The sequence below is a fragment of the Hyperolius riggenbachi genome, chromosome 1 (genome assembly GCF_040937935.1).
Source record: "Hyperolius riggenbachi isolate aHypRig1 chromosome 1, aHypRig1.pri, whole genome shotgun sequence".
NCBI classification, from domain to species: domain Eukaryota; kingdom Metazoa; phylum Chordata; class Amphibia; order Anura; family Hyperoliidae; genus Hyperolius; species Hyperolius riggenbachi.
Window position 1 is genome coordinate 441,863,045 of NC_090646.1, and position 7,438 is coordinate 441,870,482.

Below are 7,438 nucleotides of genomic sequence, written 5' to 3' on the forward strand. Positions count from 1 at the left end.
TTAGTGCTCTCCCTCCCTCGCTGACTGTCCCCTTCTGATATACGTGCGGAGTGGCGTTTGGCAGGGGGCGGGACTTACCTTCCGTCTCGCTCCTGCGCCGGAAGTTCTGCTGCTCTAGTCTGGACCAGACCAGAGTAGCGGCAAATCATCCCGCGCCGGCGACGAGACGCAGGTAAGTTCCGCTCGCTGCCGCCTGCCAGCCACTCAGCACTTAGCTCAGGAGGGGACAGTCAGCGAGGGAGGGAGAGCACTAAGGTGAGAGAAGGGGGGTAGATTGCCCCCCTTCTCCACCCCTGATGCCACAGCTCTCCCTCCACTGCGCTGCTGGGGGGGGTCACCTGGCTACCTATTGTGGGCACATATACCTCTGGCTACATATACTGGGCACATATAACCCTGGCTACATATACTGGGCACATATACCCTGCCTACATATACTGGGCACATATAACCCTGACTACATATACTGGGACATATATCTGTGGCCACATATACTGGGCACATATACCCTGCCTACATATACTGGGCACATATAACCCTGACTACATATACTGGGACATATACCTGTGGCTACATATACTGGGCACATATACCCCTGGCTACATATACCGGGGACATATACCTCTGGCTACATATACTGGGCACATATACCCCTGCCTACATATACTGGGGACATATATCCCTGGCTACATATACTGAGGACGTTGGCTGTTTGCCATTATGTGCATTTACTGGTGAAAAGCTGTCTCTTATGTGCATTTACTGGTGAAAAGCTGTCTCTTATTATGTGCATATACTGGTGAAAAGCTGTCTCTTATTATGTGCAGTTACTGGTGAAAAGCTGTCTCCTATTATGTGCATTTACTGGTGAAAAGCTGTCTCTCATTACGTGCATTTACTAGTGAAAAGCTGTCTCTAATGTGCATTTACTGGCGAAACGCTGTCTCTCATTATGTGCATTTACTTGCCATGCCCATATTCGTAAATTTCCTCGAACATGTTGCCTCCTACCCATTTGACTGCCCCCTCGTATGTGCCAGTCTAGAACCAGCCCTGTACCCCTGCCTACATATACTGGGCACATATACCCCTGGCTACCTGTTCTGGGGACATCTATACCCCTGGCCACCTATTCTGGGGACCTATAGACCTGGGGCTACCTATTTTTGGGGAACCACTACTGTCAGATTAAATGTATTTTGGGGAACTGCTGCCAGATTATGTGTATGTTGGGGGAATCGCTGCTGCCAGATTACATCTATTTTTTGGGAACCACTGCCATATTGTCTGTATTTTGGAAGAACTTCTGCCAGATTACGTGGATTTTTGGTGAAATGCTGTAAGATTACATGTATTTGGGTGGGAAGGGGGGAAAACACTATGGCAGAGCTCAAACTTCCCTGGCAGACCTTTTACAGCAATACTAAAATCATGTATATTTGGCCCCACCCATGACCACGCCCACATTCTGTTGTGTGACCACGCCCATTTTTCGACGCGGCGCGGGAGATTGTCAGTAAAAAAAAATCTTTTGTCAGTAAATTTTTAGGTATTGGTCAGTAAAAAATAACGTGAAAGGTTGGCAACACTGCCCGGCCCACTGGTGGGCCGCAGGCTGCTCTGAGCTGGGCCATGCAGTCTGTCATGACTCATCGATCACAGTGCAGAGAGAAGTATCACTGAAGTTTGCTGAAAGCTATAGAGAAAAGTCTGCAGCCATTGTTACTGCTGCCACCTAGTGTCTGTTATTTGTAATGCAGTATGCTTTCTGTCTGTCATGACACCATGTGGCAGCAGTGAGGATGGCTGGGACACTCTGGTCTCATGCCAGCCACAGAATTCAGTCTGCAAGGAGGTGAGCAGCTGATGCTGAAAGCTTAGTGTGGGAAGAATAATGGAAGGGTAGAAGCGAGTGTAGGGAGGAGGGAAGTGTGAAGTGGGTGTAGAGAGGAGGGATGGGATAATTGAGTGTGGGGAGGAATCTAAAGTGGCTGTGAGGTGGAGGGAAGGGTGAAAAAGAGGGGAAGCTGGCAGATGAGGGTAGGAAATCGCTGCCAGTAGATAAGGAAGCCCAGGCAGTACCCCCTTTACACCAACTGACACACCAAATGTACTTTTCAAAAGTGCTGAAGGCAATGAAGATAGTGGTTAGGTAGGGCTGGTGTTCCCAGGACTTCTTTATGTAATGACCGTAAACAAACGAAAAAGAGATGGCACACAATTGGCTGCAAAAAAACTGTTGCTGTGTATTATGGAGCAAAGCACGGCATTACATGTTACGGACTTCCATCCTTCCTCAGATGCATAACCAATGCATCCGTTATGCGCATCTGAGGAAGGTCGGAAGTCCGTAACATGTACTGCAGTGCTTTGCTCCATAATACACAGCAATAGTTTTTTGCAGCCAATTGTGTGCCATCTCTTTTTCGTTTGTTTATGGTGAACCAGTGACCACTTGGTAGAGACTGAGCGCCAGCAAACTGTACAGGTCATACATACCTAGTATATTATTAAAAATGAAAGACCTGGCGCTCCTCACTGTACTCCCTACTATCCTCTCTTCTATAACAATCTGGTTTGCTCACTGCCTAAAAAGTGTGTGCAACACTCACAGAGCATAAAAATAAAGTATAAAAGCAGAGCGATCAACAGATATCATAAAAAATAAAATATAAACCATAAAAAACAGCTCTACTGCTGCCTAATGTTCAAATGTCCTTTTGAGGCAAGCCTAATGCTGTCCGAAAAAGTCCATCCGCATTCCATAGATGTATTCTCTTCACTATGAAACCACTTCTAACAGGGTTGACCAAATCCTTTCACAGGTATATCAATGTACGCTCACCAGATCAGTCGGCTAATCTTTTCAGATCAGCAGTCAGCGGTTTTTGGCTTTGCCAGCAAGATTCCTCTGATTACTCCACCAGCATATCCAGGCATCCAACCATATATTGAAAAACATGGAAAAATGCAATAGTGTGATACCGTTTGGATAAACTGGGTATTGTCACCAGTGCACCCCTTTAGTTAACAGTGCCACCCAACGTGCCTCCACCAGCATAGATACACAGAGCGCTCACCAGATAAACTGGCCGACCCGCAACAGACCAGCAATATAGCTTGTTATTGTTGATTTAGCTCCAATGCTGAAGATAGAGAGCTTCCTAGGACTCAAACAAAGCCGACCATAGCATAATTCCGTTTGGTTTTAATAGTTAATAAAAAGTAGTGCCCTTACAATTTTGCAGTAAAACATGCGCATATAAAAAACAACACAGGATCCTCCAGCGTCTCCTCAGCTCTTTAGGCTCCGCTTGTCCATTTACAGAGAGATTTCTCCCACCCAGCATGGGTATGTGTAAAAATACACCCCAAAACACATTATACTACTTCTCCTGAGTACGGCGATACCACGTGTGACACTTTTTTGCAGCCTAGGTGCGCTAAGGGGCCTAACGTCCTAATCACAGGTCATTTTGAAGCATTTGTTTTCTAGACTACTCATCACGGTTTAGGGCCCCTAAAATGCCAGGGCAGTATAGGAACCCCACAAGTGACCCCATTTTAGAAAGAAGACACCCCAAGGTATTCCGTTAGGTGTATGGCGAGTTCATAGAAGATTTTATTTTTTGTCACAAGTTAGTGAAAAATGACACTTTGTGAAAAAAAGAAAAACAATTTCCGCTGACTTTTGACAAAAAATAAAATCTTCTATGAACTCGTCATACACCTAACAGAATACATTGGGGTGTCTTTTTTCTAAAATGGGGTCAGTTTGTGGGGTTCCTATACCGCCCTGGCATTTTACGGGCCCAAAACCGTGAGTAGTCTGGAAACCAAATGTCTAAAAATGACTGTTCAGGGGTATAAGCATCTGCAAATTTTGATGACAGGTGGTCTATGAGGGGGCGAATTTTGTGGAACCGGTCATATGCAGGGTGGCCTTTTAGATGACAGATTGTATTGGGCCTGATCTGATGGATAGGAGTGCTAGGGGGTGACACGAGGTGATTGATGGGTGTCTCAGGGGGTGGTTAGAGGGGAAAATAGATGCAATCAATGCACTGGGGAGGTGATCGGAAGGGGGTCTGAGGGGGAATGAGGGTTTGGCCGAGTGATCAGGAGCCCACACGGGGCAAATTAGGGCCTGATCTGATGGGTAGGTGTGCTAGGGGGTGACAGGAGGTGATTAATGGGTGTCTCAAGGTGTGATTAGAGGGGGGAATAGATGCAAGCAATGCACTGGCGAGGTGATCAGGGCTGGGGCCTGAGGGCATTCTGAGGGTGTGGGCGGGTGATTGAGTGCTCTAGGGGCAGATAGGGGTCTAATCTGATAGGTAGCAGTGACAGGGGGTGATTGATGGGTAATTAGTGGGTGTTTAGGGTAGAGAACAGATATAAACACTGCACTTGGAGGTGATCTGACGTCGGATCTGCGGGCGAACTATTGGTGTGGGTGGGTGATCAGGTTGCCCGCAAGGGGCAGGTTAGGGGCTGATTGATGGGTGGCTGTGACAGGGGGTGATTGATGGGTGATTGACAGGTGATCAGTGGGTTATTACAGGGAAGAACAGATGTAACTAATGCACTGGCGAATTGATAAGGGGGGGTCTGAGGGCAATCTGAACGTGTAGGCGGGTGATTGGGTGCCTGCAAGGGGCAGAATAGGGTCTGATCTGATGGGTAACAGTGACAGGTGGTGATAGGGGGTGATTGATGGCTGATTGATGGGTGATTGATGGGTAATTAGTGGGTGTTTAGGGTAGATAACAGATGTAAACATTGCACTTGGGAGGTGATCTGACGTCGGATCTGCGGGCGATCTATTGGTGTGGGTGGGTGATCAGATTGCCCGCAAGGGGCAGGTTAGGGGCAGATTGATGGGTGGCAGTGCCAGGGGGTGATTGATGGGTGGCAGTGACAGGGGGTGATTGATGGGTGATTGACAGGTGATCAGTGGATTATTACAGGGAAGCACAGATGTAAATATTGCACTGGCGAATTGATAAGGGGGGTCTGAGGGCAATCTGAGCGTGTAGGCGGGTGATTGGGTGCCCGCAAGGGGCAGATTAGGGTCTGATCTGATGGGTAACAGTGACAGGTGGTGATAGGGGGTGATTGATGGTTGATTGATGGGTAATTAGGGTAGATAACAGATGTAAACACTGCACTTGGGAGGTGATTTGACGTCGGATCTGCGGGCGATCTATTGGTGTGGGTGGGTGATCAGATTGCCCGCAAGGGGCAGGTTAGGGGCTGATTGATGGGTAGCAGTGACAGGGGGTGATTGATGGGTGATTGACAGGTGATCAGGGGGATAGATGCATACAGTACACAGGGGGGGGGGGGGGTCTGGGGAGAATCTGAGGGGTGGGGGGGTGATCAGCAGGGGGCAGGGCGGGGGATAAAAAAAAAATAGTGTTGACAGATAGTGACAGGGAGTGATTGATCGGTGATTAGGGGGGTGATTGGGTGCAAACTGGGGGGTGGGCAGGGGGGGGGGGTCTGAGGGGTGCTGTGGGCGATCTGGGGCAGGGGGGGGAGAAATCAGTGTGCTTGGGTGCGACATAGGGTGGCTGCAGCCTGCCCTGGTGGTCCCTCGGACATTGGGACCACCAGGGCAGGAGGCAGCCTGTATAATACACTTTGTAAACATTACAAAGTGTATTATACACTTTGCATGCGGCGATCGCGGGGTTAACATCCCGCCGGCGCTTCCGTATGGCCGGCGGGATGTTACAGCGGGTATGCGGAGACTGGCGCCGGCGGAGGATCGCGTCACGGATGACGCGATCGCTCCGCCCATGCCCTTACAAGGACCGCCGCCTCTGTGGGTGAGCTGGTCCTTGCGGACTCCACTTCCCGGCCGCCCCTGTGCGTTAGGCGGTCGGGAAGTGGTTAAAGGTAACCTAAGCTGAGAAGGATATGGATTTTTCCTTTTAAAAGAATACCAGTTGCCTGACTCTCCTGCTGATCCTATGTCTCTAATACTTTTAGTCACAAGTATGCAGATCAGGTGCTCTGACTGAAGTAAGACTGGATTAACTGCATGCTTGTTTTAGGTGTGTGATTCAGTCACTACTGCAGCCAAAGAGACCAGAAGGACTGCCAAGCAACTGGTATTATTTAAAAGGAAACATCCATATCCCTCTCAGTTAAGGTTCCCTTTAAACCACATGGGGAAATTATCTGACCACAACGCCTCTAAAGCGTAAGGCCTCTTGCACAGTACATGAGATTTCGATTTGTGATTTTGACATTATTTTATATGTGATTCCAAAAGAGCTGGGACAATGTCCTCCAGCACCCAAGGCTGAGACACCAAAGTGTTCCCCTCCATCCCTGCCACCCCAGCCCCACACACTGATAGCTATTAAACTAAGCGGCCCCAGAGCCCCCAACACCTTAATCTCTAGTTATCTAGCTTGCAGTTACTGCCATGTATCCCCTTTCTTATTTCTCGCTGCTTCAAACACAATAGGGGAATGATAGATGAGTGAGTTGTGCGCCCCTCCTACACAGCGCCCTGAGGCTGGAGCCTCTCTCACCTCGGCACTGGATTCCGATTTGTGATTTATAATCGGTTCTGCATGCTGTTATTTCTGCATTTTCTCTTTCTTTTGATAGGATCCAGGGAAAATTAGACTCACAAATCGGACTTTTAGTGTGCAGGGGGCCTAATTCTGTTCTTTTCCGTTAGCCGGGCACATCCACTAGGTGGCAATAAAACTCCACCAAAGTTACATCTTTCCCTAATATCCATGGCGGCCTGAAGGGGGAATAGTAATTAACGCCACCTGGTGGTTGCATCCGGCTAACGGAATAGTACCCCTAAATCATCATAAAAGGCGTAACAGTGTGGGCATCATTATTACAAACTATCTGAAACTGTAACCCTAAAAGTTCTAGAGGGAGCCGTCATTACACAGCAACCAATCAAGCAGAATTTCCCAGTTAGGTTTCCCGCTGGGTAAACTCAAGTAGACTTGCGTAGGTGAAACTTGGCTAAGGCAACCAATAACAACCACCTCTGCAGAGAATCCAGCAGCAGATTGCTATGCTTGAGAACGTTGGTTTTCTCACTTACCCTGCCCACCGTTCTCTGTTGCCCTCCTGCTTTACAACAGTACACATCACTAGTCTGCAGGCTAACAACACATTTGTACAGCCTCGTGTCCAGCCATGTTGGCCAATGGGGAAATAAGATTTGCATATGCAACCTTATTAAAGAAGACGGGCACAATGACTTTACTTGTTTGGTGACATTACCAGAGGCCTTCCTGAAGCTGAACACAATTACACGATAACCATTGATTTGTGTAGAGAATGGAGCACTGTTGATCTATTGCTTAGGATTCTAAAAATATTCAGAAATTGCAATTGTGCCATGGTTTGGTAAGAGCTTCATGGTCACCATCACGGGCAGCATATGATGTCT